This window comes from Dermacentor andersoni, chromosome 1, assembly GCF_023375885.2.
Source record: "Dermacentor andersoni chromosome 1, qqDerAnde1_hic_scaffold, whole genome shotgun sequence".
Classification (NCBI taxonomy): Eukaryota; Metazoa; Arthropoda; class Arachnida; order Ixodida; family Ixodidae; genus Dermacentor; species Dermacentor andersoni.
The window spans coordinates 147,588,294-147,603,544 of NC_092814.1; the positions used below are offsets into that span (position 1 = coordinate 147,588,294).

General features: G+C 45.5%; 1 protein-coding gene across 6 annotated transcripts in view; it reads left to right on the forward strand.

Moving 5' to 3' along the window:
• MYPT-75D (Myosin phosphatase targeting subunit 75D) overlaps positions 1–15,251 on the forward strand; it is a 393,464-nt gene that overhangs the window by 230,905 nt on the left and 147,308 nt on the right. The window contains exon 4 of one of the 6 annotated variants that reach the window (XM_055062146.2): positions 14,030–14,113. The exons of the other annotated variants lie outside the window; for them this stretch is intronic. The gene's annotated coding sequence lies outside the window, so the exon portion shown is untranslated. The remainder of the gene's footprint in view (positions 1–14,029; positions 14,114–15,251) is intronic. 6 annotated transcript variants of the gene reach the window in all.

Consider the following 15,251-nt stretch of genomic DNA (forward strand, 5'->3'; position numbering starts at 1 on the left):
AAGCGATTTAGATACGCATTAACACCAACAGAAAGTTCAGAAGTGTCATTGGATGTAAAAAACACGTTGGTATCGTCGGCATACATTGCCAAGTCAGGTGAGTCGGGTATTCGTACAATATAATTTACATAAATTAAGAACAATAGTGGGCCAAGTTTTGAGCCCTGAGGTACACCCTGTTTTATAGGCAAAATGTCAGAGGTAATATAATTTATCTGTACAAATTGGCTTCGATTCGTTAGGTAACTTCTTATTAAATCATTAGCGACACCGCGTATTCCCTAGATTTCTAGTTTATGGAATAATATTTAATGATCGATCGAGTCGAAAGCCTTCCGCAAATCTAGAAAAAGGCCAAGTGTAACCTTCTGTTTTTCGATGTTCTCAATTATTTTATCCTTGATATCTAGAAGGGCTTGCTCTGCTGACTTATTCTTTCGGAAACCATATTGGTACTTTGAGATTACATTGTGTTTAGTCAAGAAAGACCACAGCCTGTCAACCACGACGCTTTCGAAAAACTTTGAAAATATATTTAAGACAGAAATTGGTCTGTAATTTGAGACTTGATCTTTCGCACCACCTTTATGGATTGGTGTTATGCGAGTGGGTTTTAGCGCATCTGGAAAAATTACTGAAGATATTGAGAAATTGACAATATAAGCTGGAACGACACTCATTTCGACACGACACTCGCCGGTTACGAATTCGATGGACGCGCTAGGCCTGCGCGTAATGTAAACAACATCGGCGGTAGACGAGTGCTGATTATCCAGACTCTGGGGAGTTTGGAGGCGTGTTTCCATTCATTTCGATCACGACAAAATACACATACACCAAGCACAGACGTTGCGGCGATCATGATTTTGTTGGATGTTTTAGCACACGATCGCACTGAGACCGGCGGAATCCAGTGGGCAGGTTGGATTTCTCTGCGTCGTTCGATATCGGTTCGGATCCACGTCGCACTGCCACAACCCACGGTCGGCGGTCGTGTCGTTGTCGGTCTACTATTACAACACTCGAAGCTTCACCTCGAACGATTGTTGGTGTCGGCGTCTTCGCATTGGCGGCCATCATAGGCATAGCAGCCGGAGGCCTCGCAGCCGTCGATTGGTTGACGCCGGCGACGCATCGCAGTCTCTGATTGGTCGCCACGCGTCAGCTAAAGCCCGTCGGCCATCCCGTCGGCGAACTTCTAGCATCGGCAGCTGACAAAACCTCTGCGCGTCGTCACGCAACGCCCTGTTCCCGAGCGACGTTTTTGACGCATTGGCGCCTGCCGAAGCTTGAGACGCGTGCCAGCGGTTGGGCCTTTACCCCATCACAGAGAATAAGCCGCACAACACGCGTTGTCGATTCGGCGTTGTCGAAGCCGCCCGTCTTCCACTTGTCTCCAGTGACCTTCACGTCCCCGTACTCTGCGAACGCCCGTCTCACTGCGTCGTTGCTCACGTTGAACGCGCACTAATGCACTTTCAGCCGCACTTTCTGCCTCTGAGAGTCGATAACGACACAGCTCCTATCTATGACAAGGCTTGGCTTCTAGTATAAATCATAGTTTCATACAATAATTATTGTTGTAAGAAACTCTATGATATAAATCTTATTGGCGTAAGTTTCAGCGCAGTCTGTACTCTTCGAAGTGCAGAAGATGCCGCGAACACGCACAGTTGCTATTAATTGCAACGATTGAGCTTGTCCAGGTGGCCAAATCGAAACGCGCGAAGCGTCTCAAGGCACTGGCATGCCCGCGATAAATTCATAAGCGCGTTTCGTTCGATTGTCGATGCATACGTCCGTGACTTAATGGTTTCAATATCAGGCTTCTGTGCTAGAGTTCCTGTGTTGGAATCCTGCCGCTGGACAGTTTTAATGATGTTCATTTACTTATTACGCAGTACATTGTTGAAAATGACGAGTTTACAAAGTCACAAAGCCGTTTGAAGCCAAAAGGACGAAGTTTAGGCAACTCCATGTACTTCCCATAATTCCCATACCGCTACAACCGCTCTCATTGCAGCTCCCGTAGACACTAACGCCAGAGTTCCCTCTGGTAATTAATTGTATGAAACTCTATGGTTGTAGGATTATATATATATAATATATATCAAAACGTTTGTTAAAAAAGGAAGAAAAAGTGTAGAAAGCGTGTCGGTGGAGCCCCTGGTCCAGAGCTCTATTGATATTATAGGAAACTCCATGCTTTGCAGCACCCGAATATTTTTTCTTTGACATTCTCATTGCGAATTCCGAGTTATATTTCATTAATTTTCAAGCAATCTTACATTATTCAATTTTTGTTTTATCTCGTTTATCGTCTTTTATTTATTCATATTTATCTTTTTTTACCGCCCGCTTGTAGGCCATTCCCAGGTTTGGGTATTTTCCATAGTCGCGATCATCATCATCAGACAGGGCGCAAGACCTGCGCTCGAGCACTTCGCGCGTGCACTGCGTTCTCCGGCCACGGTGTTCTAACCAGCGGCAGACCGCTAGCCCTCGGTAGGCCTAGCTCCAGATCTCTTGCGGATACGAGGACGGCGCAACAGTTCGTGAGTGGTTCAGCTGAGCTCGGCTGTCGTTGAGCGGAACGCTAGTGCGAACGCGGCCTGAGTTCTTGCCAGAGACTGATCATGATTCGTACCGCCAATGAAGTAACGTCGTTCTTCACGGACGCCCGTGGCTCAGAATGTGCATCTCGGTTCAAGGTCACTGTAACGGAGGATGAGCTCAATGTCGAAGGCGGTGTCCGCAAGGAATTCAAGTTGCGCGCCTCGTTGAAGTTGTCGTCCTTTCACAGCTCCTCTTCATCCAAGGCTGGTCGCCGATCTTTTAGTCCGCTGAGGAATTACGCTTCGCGTACGATCGACAGCGGCAAGAAAAAGAGCCTCCTTACCGGGCTTCTAGCGGCCGAGGCGAAGCGGCTCGAGAATCAGGCGCGCTTCATCACGGAAAAGATCAGTGGCGACATCCAGATCGAGAACTGCCCAGAGATGGAGTTGATGGAGACTCTTCGGGAGCTTGGATACGATCCAGACCCAATTTTAGTGTGGGAGAAGGAGAACATTGCCCTCCTCCGACGGGGCCAGGCCGAGCCTCAGGACGAAGATGGCGAAACGGCTGTGGAAGCGGACCTGGATGGTCTCACCCTGTATGACTACCTGCTGGAGATGCCGTTGCGGAGTTTGACTCGCGAGCGCAGGGACGCCCTGTTCGAGGAGAGGGATGATGCGAAGGCTCAGGTGGCTGCTCTGCGACACGCGTCATTCGAAAACACCAGCGTAGTAGACCTGGACGCATTCTTTGCAGACCTGCTTGAAAGCGACGACTCCGACGAACCGAATGACGCCTCCAGTGGGCACCCCGGAGAGACGTCGTCCAGGAACACGGAATCCAAGCCGTCGACTTCTGCCTCGTCTGCGGTGCCTAACATCGGAGCACGCCGTGGATTCTGGAAGGTGGCCACAGGCGGTGGCAAGCACCCTCGCGTCGCTAATGAACGTGCTTCCGACGACAGCGGCCGACCGGTGGCGGCCACGCCCCCTCAGAGTAGGCGTACTGCCACTACTGCCCAAAACAAACCGGCCGTCAGCAAGTCCAGGCTTGGCAAGATGATTCACTGCTGGTTCGATCATGACCCGCATCAGCACAATGACTGTCCGTGGTGCTCGAATGGTGATGACGACGACACGCCGACTGCTGCTTATTCGCATCCTAACAGACCGACAGCGGCTTCTTCTCTTGTGGACCATCAGTTTCCAAGTACATCGACGGGTTCGCAGCGTGAAAGGGCAGCCGATGCCAAGAAAGGCTTCAATGCGCCGAACAAGGCCAAGAAGGCGGCCAGGGGCCTTCGGACCATGAAAAAAGCAGCTCGCAAGAATTCGCCGGCGCCCAAGAGGGTGCGTTTCGCTACCGGCCTTGAGGATGACGTACAGGCTAGGTCGGCGCCTCCTCCACTTGCTGGAGCCAGCTCTGCGTTTACGGACTTCTACGACTTGGACACTGACAGCGACTTCTGAGGCGTCGAGGAGAATGTCCTTACGCGCTCGTGTGGCACATCTGGCAGTTTTTCCGCAGCACTTGTAAGCGAGCTCCCCTTACAAAGTGAATAAAGCACTAGTCTTTTTTTTCTTTTCCCCTTCTGCTCATGTCGTACTGCCTCTTATTACTAGGTTTTCCTTCGGAGGCCTTTGGTTAAATAGAAGTGCCGTGGCCGCTCTAGCGCATGTCCGATGCTTTAGTCTTTTGGAAGCAATCCTTGGGCGCTGTCGTTGTGTCGGTATCTGGCGTCGAGGAGATGCGTGGCTTGCAGCGCCGGAACAGTCTCCCTGCCGACGGGTGATGGTCGGCCGTTTGGGACGAATGGTCGCTGAGCTCGTTCTGCGCATTCCAGGGCGGAGCCATCCATGTTTGTCCGGCTCGCGTGGTTTAGATGCGCCTCAAAATTACTTCCCGCTTCAAGCTTGCTTCCCTGTTTTCTGGTGCCCGCCGTCGTATGCGAACGTTGTTCGCTTTTGGCACCCGAATGCGTTTCTGGCGAAGTAGGCGGTTTCTCCGCGAAAGGGGGCACTTTAATTTTCAAGTTCTCAATCCATCGCCAGCTACGACGGGCGTACTGTGCTCTGCGCCCTGCTACAAGTGCAAGGGAGCATCTTGACTTGCATTTTGACTTGTTGCAAGCTTGTTTCTTTCGTGTTTTTACAGTGGAGCTGTATATCTCTACCCTCCCATAAATTTTGCGATATCCTTGCCTCAAAGCTCCCGCGCCCTTTAGGAGGAGGCTAAACAAACTAGTATGAAGTCCCTCAATAGTTTTGAGGGACCTTAAACCTGTAGGGTATGGGGCTGACACCTGGCGTAGCAGGCGAAGAGACCACCCAATATCACAGTTTCATACAATAATTACTATTGGGAACTCTACTCTGGCGCTAGTGTCTACGGCAGCTGCATTCGGTGCGGTTCAGCCATCATGGAAATTATGGGAAATACATGGCCTAAACTTCGTCCTTCTGGCTGCAAGCGGCTTCGTGATTTTGCAATTCGTCATTTCCATCGAAGTACTGTGTAATAAACAAACATTATTAAAACTGTCCGATGGCAGGATTCGAACACAGTACCTCTAGCAGAGAAGCTTGACATTGAAACCGTCACGCCACGGACGCGCGGGCGACGACGTCGAGACACTTGGCGCGTTTGGATTTGGCCACCTTGACAGGCTTAACCGCTGCAATTACCAACTTTGTGTGTTCGCAGATAATGTGTGCAGTTGCGAGTATGCCGATCAGTGTGTATCATAGCGACCACAAAGCCATTGTGGCCGTCGTTACTATGACAATGAGTGATGCACTAATGTCTTTACAGCAAGTTTTCTTACCGCGACACTTCCAGCTCCGCTGGTCATCCACCTTCGCAGGGTGGAATGGCCTTGAATTTTTTTTTTTTTTTTTATTGATCCTCTCAACCTAAATACTTTGCCGTCTATGTCGTCTTGCTATTTCGCGTGCTAGAGTTTTCTGTTTTACGCTTTCTGCGAACTTTTGTGTATATAGTCAGGAGAGTATACGCGTTTTGTACTCATTCTCGTGTTTGATGCAGTACCAACGCGTAGTGGAATAGAGCGGGGAAAAAGACAAAACGTAAACGTTGAGTTAGGGTGTATATGAGAAAACATTTGTTCTTTTCTCCCCAGTCTTGGTTTTCGGAGCACCGGAAATTTGTTTCTGAGGTAACGTTCTTAGTTTTCTTTTGATTCCGTATACTGTAGTATCGACTATTGTATAGCGTTGGGTGCTGAAAGCCTTGTTGGCAAGCGCGAGGTGTGCTTTTTCGCTTTAAGAAAATACACCGCTACAAAGACGCGGACTAAAACAACATGCACGACGGACAGGCGCTTCATGTTAAACCAACTCGCCCACATCAAGCTTCTGCTGCTTCTGTTTTCGCTTGTATGTGTCTTTTTCTTTCTTTCTTCTGCATTTTTTTTAAAATAAACGTTCTTGGACATGTCAAACACTGTTACGGGTTTTCCTGTGCAGCGTGTAGTTATGGGCCTTCGCGAAGCGCTTCCTGGGAAGCAACCAGGAGGGGTTCTGCTGTTTTCACGGACGCCGCTTCGCCGAAGGTTCCCGCGAACGCAGTGATACCGTCGTCAGCTGCGCCTACAGGCGCGCAGCGCTCCTAAAATATTCGGGGACATCACGTTTTTACCTACACCCTGCTGAACTGCGCGCAGGCTTTGGCGGCTAAAGGTTCGATTCAGTGTGTGTGTGTGGAGGGTGCGTGCGTGTTGTTCGGACCCACACTCTCTACTGCGCGATTGGAAGGAGCTTTGCGCGCGTCGGCCGAGCCGCCCGTTTCGCTTCGGGAACCTCCTCTCTCTTTCCAGTTACGATCTCGTGCCGCATTTTGAGAAGATGGAGCGAACAGTGTGTGGCCCCTGTTTCGTTTTCTTCTTGTGGGCGTCGCGGTCGTTTTCGAGCCCCCGTCGGGAGCGGGCTCGGGCGAAATGGACGGCTCAGAGAAGAAAATCGGCGCGCAGCCAGGGTGCTCAAACTGAAGGAAAGGCCATGCGCATGACTCCCTCGCAGTTCCTCTTTTCGCGTTTCTGTTCCCCTGGCACTGATGCGGCGCGCTTTGTTCTCGCAGCGGACGGCCATTTGGGGAATAAGGCGATCAGGAAGTGCTGGAGCTGATATTGCGGCTGGCACCCCGCGGTACCGAGAGTTGCCCCATTGCTCCCTGGCGGCCCCTCTTCCTGCGCCGCATGGCGTCCCTCGTTTTGATGTATTCATTTCAGGCTCGCTCTGTGCCTGCACCCACTGACTTCATGACTTCTCTCCGTTACAGTGAGCAACCGCGCCACCGCCTGCGTTTGCATGAACCTGACAAAATTGGGTGGAATCTGCTTGTCTGTCCGAAATCCGTTTACCAGGTTCATGTGAAGGCACGCTAATAGAAAAGGGCCAAGGGGCGCGTCAGGACGGATTCGTGGCATCCCGGTTTTGAGGGATTGGTTTACTGGTCCTTTTCCTTTTTGCAAAATGTGCACATCTAAAAGCAAGAGGATTGGTTTGGGCCATCTCGGTTCACATCGAGTTTATGTAAACGAAGTTACCGTGTCTGCAGAATTGTGTTTGCTTGTTGTAGGAAGGACGCCCGACAGCTGCGTAGGTCGACAAGTCACCCCTTTTTATCGCTGAGTACGTGTGTCATGCTATGCGTACAGTTTGCCGATTTGCTTGCATTTGTGGAAAAAAAAAAAAACGAGTAATAGCACTGAATAACGGGACGTAACTGAGACAGACGCTTAGTCCGTCACGTCCCGTTGTTCAGCGCTGTTACTTGTTTTCTTCAAACATGCACCAAGCAGGCCAAGTTAGCATGTTATTGCTTGCATTTGATTATTCTTTTTTTACTCTCATTTGTAAGAGTGTGCTTAAAATACTTTGATGCATGGAACGCCTTTTTTTTGTTTTCGTTTAGTAAACTGCCATAGAGGAAGTGAGGCATAAAATAGGCCTTTTAGGAATTTAAAGCTTGCCTTATTGTAGTCTTTCCAAACAAAATAGAGCCTTAACTGAAGGAGAAAAATAAAAGATACACTCAGCCATGGATGAAGTTCTTACAATGTGTAAAAATGTGTTGCATAATAGGTTAACTTGATGTCACAAGGAAGTGAAGGTTATTCAATGTGAATGTACAATTCATTATGACTGGCACAAAAGCAATATGCACATATTATGGCCACCTTATGGAGAGGTACTCGTGAGATGTTGTCAAGAGGAGAATACTTATATGAAAGCAAATGTTAGCTTGTATTGCTGACAAGACAACATGTTTTCAGTGAAACCACATAATTACGTTCTTTCTTGCTGGCCTGGCTGGCCACTCTGCTGCCCGTTAACTACTTAGCCACACCTTGTTCATCACTTAAACGATGTAAAGCACATTACCAAAGTGCCCAAAAATTAAGCAGCACCATGACAGGCATGCTTCCTTTCTCAGCCATGGAGACAATCAAGGATTATCAACTTGAGACCGTTTAATGCAGTCAGCATCATCCAATATGCATTCTCTTTTCATTCTTATCCCCTATATGAAAAGCAAGCTTGCACAGTATGCACAAAGATCAGTGAACTATTGTAAGCTCAGCTCAAGTTATTTGAGTTGGGCATGGGCTGGCTAGTGTAACAGCCTAAAATACAGAGCCACATAAAAAAAATATGTGTAGCATAACATAAACAGGTGGCCAGTACCTTTATCAAAAGCAAACCAAGGTCGATTAAGCTTCACTTTGAGTACAGGGTCCCCTGTTTGTGAAAGTGTTGATTAAATGAGTAGTTTGGTGATTGCCTTTGCTAATTAGTAGCTGCTTTAACAGGCACATTACAATAAAATAAGTTGCAGGCCCAAATGGTGCAAGGCAGGGTAGCACAAGAAAGTGAGGCAACATTTGTTATCACTTTTTATTTTCGTAACAAATCAATGGATAGTGCCCTGGGTGCCACTTTTTGGCCAGTGCACAATGTGTTGTGTGTAAATTTGCAACATTTGTGCGTTATATTATCATCTAGTGACTACACAATTAACCAAACAAATTGTACCCCCATGAACACTGAAAGATAGCAAAGAAATGTGCAGTCAAGAGGCTACAGTGGCGCAGCCTCTGTGGCAAACCTAAAATTGTGCCACAAGAAAACATTCACACGTGCCATTCAAGTCAACTCATCACAGGTAATCTTTCATTCCTTCCTGCATTGCTCACCATTCTACAGACTTTATTGCAGCACTGTGTGTGTGGAGTAAAATAACCTGACAAATCAAAGCTGTGGTAATTCAGTACATTGAAAGCAACTTTGCATGTGGCTTAGATAATATGCTCCTAGATGTGGGTCAGCTTAGTTTCAGCTGCTTTCTTCACTACTGGTTCAATCTATTACACCTGAACTATATAGGGCCCTTGGTACTTCTGTGTTCCTGAATGCATGCTAGAACAGCATGGCTATGCACAAGCATCCCTTTCTATCACTCTGAAATAACAGTGGTGCACATTTGCTGTCAGCACATGCCTAAAAGCTCAGCCTTGCATGTGAGACACTTTACATTTATAGTGCAAGACCACAGAGAGGGGCAGGAAGGGCACAGTACTTGCATTGCAAGCTCCCAATCACAATGCAGGTAGCTTTCTGTGGTTTTTCTGTGTTATTTTAATTTTCAATACTGTAAGCCTAAACAGGCTGTTGCAGGAGGGGAATAAACACATTATGATTTGCATACGGCACAATATTCACTCTACAGTCTGCAATCATTTACACAGTACATCACAAAAACAGCAACTCAAGTTTCTCTTTAATAAAGGGAAAATCGGACATCCACCCGTTCGTAGCAATTGCTACAAAGAACTTCTACGTCAAGTTTCTCTTTATAGCAGTGCACTGTGGTATCAGCAAAAGCGACTGAGTCAAGGTTGATCCAATTAACAATGGTTCTTGGTAAAAATGCTTATTTAAACACATCAATTTGTGGTACATAAGGCAAAACAATATATTTATGATTAGTCTGTGGTGATGATGTCTGACCTGGTGGTCTCAAGTAAACTGCATAATTCAAGTTAGCTTATTGGGGTATAGTTGATAAAGTTTGTCTGGCTATTTTACTTTGAGCAGGCAATGTTGGAAGACCAGCCCTGATATGCAAGGTGGTCACGGACTGGAATCGATTATACACACACTGGAAATAAATCTAACAGCTACAGTCGCATCTACCAACATGAGTCACATGAGTGTTTTATATACGTTTCGTTTTGCATTGTAAGGGGCAGCTTTCAATTACCACCTTAAAAGGCCAAGTTTTTGCTGTGCTGATCCAGATGTTTTCAGTGTGGTCATTTGAATTAAGGTTACCTGTAATCGTCACTCCCCTCCCCACATGTAGTGTAGCAAACTGGACTCAGTCTGGTTAACCTCCCCGCCTTTCCTTCTTCCTCTCTCTCTCTCTAATCGTCACACCTAGATACTTGCTTTTATTACAGCGTTTTCTGATTTTGTTACTTGCCGCATATGGAAAAATTTACGAATTCTCTTTGTTGGAAACACTCATAAAACTGATTCATCAAAATTTATTTGAGTATCCGACTTATCGCACCAAGAAGAAATTGCTTGCAAGGAATCATTAAGGGTCATTTGGTCATTCGCTTCACATGACAAAACAGAAAACAATCTTGCGCGAACAATCACACATCTGCTGAGTAGGGATGGTCTATTAATTTTTTCATTTGATTAACAATTATTCATTCATCATTTTAGCCTCTAATTGATTAACCGAAATTTTTGCCGAGCACTTTTAAAAAGGTTGAAACGTTCATCTACTTTTGTAGGACCCTAGTTTAATGTTCAAGAGGTGGAGCCAAGTTTGACCCGCCATGGTTGCTCAGTGGCGATGGTGTTGGGCTGCTGAGCACAAGGTCGGGAGATCTAATAATCCCTGCCACGGCGGCCGCAATCATCTATCCATATTACTAACCCTACTGCTGAGGGGTATAAGTCATGTACAATATCATTTATATGCAGTAGAAAGAACAGCGGTCCTAATACTGATCGCTGCGGCACTCCTGACAACACAGGAAGGGAAGGGGACCGCTTAGCCACTATTTCCACAAATTGCTTCCTGTTACTTAAATACACCTGTATCCACTACTTAAGTTTTGTATTAATATTGATGTCATACTCTTTTTGGATTAGTTTTGAATAGGCAACCATATCTGTGGTTTTCAGCCATAAACATGCAAGGAAGTCCATAAAGTGTGAACTACTTTAAGTAAACTGAGAGACCATGAAAAGCAACACAGTACTCAGACACACACTTTTTTGATTACATCAGCTCTTTTTGCTGCAGGCCACGCGCACGCACGCACGCACGCGCACGCACGCACACGCGCACGCGCACGCACACGCGCACACACACGCGCACACACACGCGCACACACACGCGCGCGCACACGCGCACACACACGCGCACACACACACGCACGCGCGCACGCGCGCACACACACGCGCACACACACGCGCACGCGCGCACACACACGCGCACACACACGCGCACGCGCGCACACACACGCGCACACACACGCGCACGCGCGCACACACACGCGCACACACGCACACGCGCACACACACACACAGAGAGAGAGAGAGGGAATGGTTGTTTACTGGCATTGATGTTGCGCTGCTAAGCACGAGGTCGCGGGATCAGATACCGGCCATAGCGGTCCCATTTCGATATGGGCGAAATGCAAACACACCCGTGTACAAATGCATGTTAAGTGCATACAAGTGCATGTTAAAGAACCCCATGTGGTCAAAATTAATCAGGAGACCCCCTCTACAGCTTGCCTCATAATCAGATCGTGGTTTTGGCATGTAAAACCCCATAATTTTAATGTGTGTGTGTGTGTGTGTGTGTGTGTGGACTATTTGTATGCAAACAGTATGAATATGAAACAGTAGAACTCAAAATGATCAGTGCAAAAGATTTTGAATGTGTCAGGTGCATTCATATATGTAACTTGTTTACTGGTCCAGTGCTTTGCTCCCTGATGGCTATGTTTGGTGCAACTGGTTTAGCACATTCATAATGGACTACTACTACATACAACATCCGTTTTGCAGCCCTCCTTTGATATTCTACCCTCTGACTCAGATGACAAAATCCAGACTGGAATATTTATGTCAATATTCAAAAGAAATCGGCATTTGAAAGGTTTTCTGCTTCACACATCTCCATTTTCCGCACATGGTACTACTGTATACAGGTTGTGAATATGCATGTATTGGCACTTGTGTATGTTTTAAGGATAAAAAACATTTTTCCGTGTATTTTTACCTTCATATGTTTTAACATTTCCATAAGTTCTTCGTGCTCTACATGTACAGATAACACCTTCGGTGGAGCTATGTGTACTGTGCCTTCAATAATGCAGTAAATGTTATGGAAGCTGCGAATGCATGAAATAGAAAGCCTATTATATGTAGACAAGAAGCCTGCAGACAGCAGCACCGTGATGAACCAGCTTAGATGTTGCAACTACTCTAAAGCTTAGTTCCCACTTGCACGGTTGTGAGTGATTTGCTCTTGAAGGTTTGGGTAATTCACGTTTCAAGGGATGTGTGAAAGTTGCATACGTGCAACATCTTTCTCTGTGTCTGTCAGCTACTCATGTATGTGTTGAGCTGTGGGATTAGTGATGTACCTAGAGTGATGTATTCCACATACATTATGCTTGATCAACAGTGGGCAAGAAATATTCTCGAGCTATTGGTTCAATGGTGGTCTTCCACCAAATTGGTTGTCCAACAGAGAGATTTTACTTGCTCACTTGACTTCATGAAAGGTCCAAGTGAAAATGAGCCCTACAAATCATGACACTAAATGCAGTCGCCATGTATGATTGAAGAGCAACACGTGACAGAATGATGAGCAGTGAAATTCATCTCACTAGTGCACAAAGTAGCGTAGCTGCGTTCAGTATTTCACTGCTGGTATACTAAACACAAGATGAGTTGTGTAGGTGACATAGTCAACAACAGCATTTGACCACTTTAATAAGCAATGTAAAAGGTTAAATTAAAAAAAAAAACTGCTCCCTCAGACACTATCATTGGTCTTTTCACATACAGGGGATACAGTTCATAAACTGGTTTACGTACAGGTATAAAATATTGTAACTACACCATGTGGATAAAATTTAAATGAGGCCAGCAGAATACTGTATTACATCTTCGATGGGGGCGAGTTCGTATGGCATGTTTTGATGGGGTAAGTTGTACTGTTCTGATTACATACACATACATTTTGTGTTTACGTGTTCCTGTGTGTGTCAAATGAACAGCCGAACTTATACAGTCAAGACATAAATATGTATTATATTTTTTACAGGACTGATTCTTATTGGTTGTGCAACATCTTTTTCTCACATGTTGCAAGTTAACTGTGTGCATAAGTTAAGTTAATGTTGTTATTCTAAGCTGGGTTGATGTGTCATTTCCTGTTTATAATACGACAAAATTAAAAAAAATGTGCCCATGTGTATGTCTCTAAAATTTATGGTTTGACAATATCTCCTCTAGCTGGGCGGTAAACTTGCGTAAAAAAAAAGTAGCACATTGACCAAAACCGTGCGGCTAATATAACCTACGGAGCAGATATTCTGCCGGCAGAGTCGCTAAAAAATGTCAATTCATCCTCATTGGCTAGCTTTCGATCACATTACTAAGGCTGACGTAATTATGAGAACTTGTGTTCAGAGTATTGTAATTACAGCGAATAGGCACCCTTAATAGTGGTATAGCAGTCAAATTCTCAGGTGCATAGCACCATGGCCATGGGCATGCCAATGAATGAGAATATGTGAGGCAACACTTTCTATAATCTGGCAGCGCAGCTGAAAGTGGATGTTTTTTTTTTAGTGGAACTGTGGTCTGTGCAAAAGTAAAGATAAATGGGATAGCCACTTTAAGCATCCAGCAGCCACGAAAGAGCACTGGCAAAATACTTCATGGCCATACTTTTCAGGCATAAGTCAGTTTAAGGTACATTATTCAGCCCTGACTGTCGGCAAACTCAGAGGATAGAACCTAACGCACTTCCCAGACAGATTATGCTGGTACCAGTAATAAATTTTGTTCATATTAAACTGAAGGCTTGTGAATGAAACTAATGATGTGAACCAGAGAATGAACTCTGGTGGATCTACAAAGTGACAGCAAAATTTTCTTTGGCTGACTCTGCCTCCATTAGTAACACTATACCTAGCCAGTTTGTAACTGTTGGCAGAACTTCTTTCATGTGATCCTGCTGGCTGCCAGCAGAATATCCTATATCGACCTTATCTTTGGTCAGTCTCACTTGTCTATTTTTACATGTATATTGGTTCCATCAGGAAACGCAGATTTGTACAGAATCAAAAGGAAGCATCCAGTTCTGATCCATAATATGTTCATCTGCCATACCATACTGGTGTCTGCAGAAACAGCCTGTGCTTGGGCACCTGCAAAAACCAAGGAGTTTGGGTTCTTGGATATGCAAGCCACTTACATCTCAAGATATGGAGGTATTTACTTCGTGCAATCTGGAAGTTCCTGATCTTCACACCAATTCCCACATGATAAAAGTGAAGGCCACCTGATATTAGCATTAACTACATTAGTACTCTCAGGTGCTTCCACATTTCATGAGAGCACTGTATGGCTTAATACATGTAACCCTTAAGATGTACCCTAGATTCTTCTCACCGATAGCAGTATCTTTAAAAGTGCAGTAACAACTTTTGGAACAAACAATACATGTATGAAGAAAAAAAGAAGGCCAGTTTGACAGGGCTTCTCTATCGGTGTACATAAGAAAACACGATCCACAACGCTTATGCATGGTTCACTTCTGAGCACATGCACATCACATAAAACGAGCACTTTCATGCATAGCACCGCGTGACATATCGCATATATATATATATATATATATATCATGATTTGTATCTTCTGTACACACTTCGTAACAGCACGAACACAAGATACTTGGATGTCGCAGCCACCACGGTACAGTGCAGCCAGCCATACAGGTTTCACGCTGTAGCACATGGCAAATGACAGTGATAGTGAGTCATTAAATTTTATGTACTGCTGATTGAATTGTCACTTCTGAAAGTTGTTTGGCGTTCACCACTTCGTGGCAACGAACCGCATACATAACACATACAGGGATGTTCATATTTAGAGTAAAATGTTTGAGAAGTGTTGCGCTTACTGCAACTCTGCTCTTGCTAAAATTTTGCAGAAGGATCAGATTTTGGATTCTACGTCATTGAGTATAACACTTGGCAGAGTTAATGGCCTGCTTTTTTAAAAAAAAAAAAAAAAAGTGAAATTGCCTTCATTTATCAGGATGCAAGCTGCTGCCAAGACAGTGCTGGATGGATGGATGGATAAGGCTGAACCTTTTAAATTGGGCCGTGGAACATGGCATCTAGCCATGACTAGCAGTGTGTTTTGTACTGAGTGGAGGGTGAAATTTGACTCTTGCCTTGATTTTCGCCACCAATCAGATAAACTCTGTTTGGTTATTTCTACCCGTTTAAAGACTACATTTCCTTCACTGTCTCTAAACCCCAATGCTTCGAAAAAATTGGCCCCGTTGCTTTCAACTGCAGGGTGAAGCCCTTTACAGAAAAATATCAGGTGTTCAGCCATTTC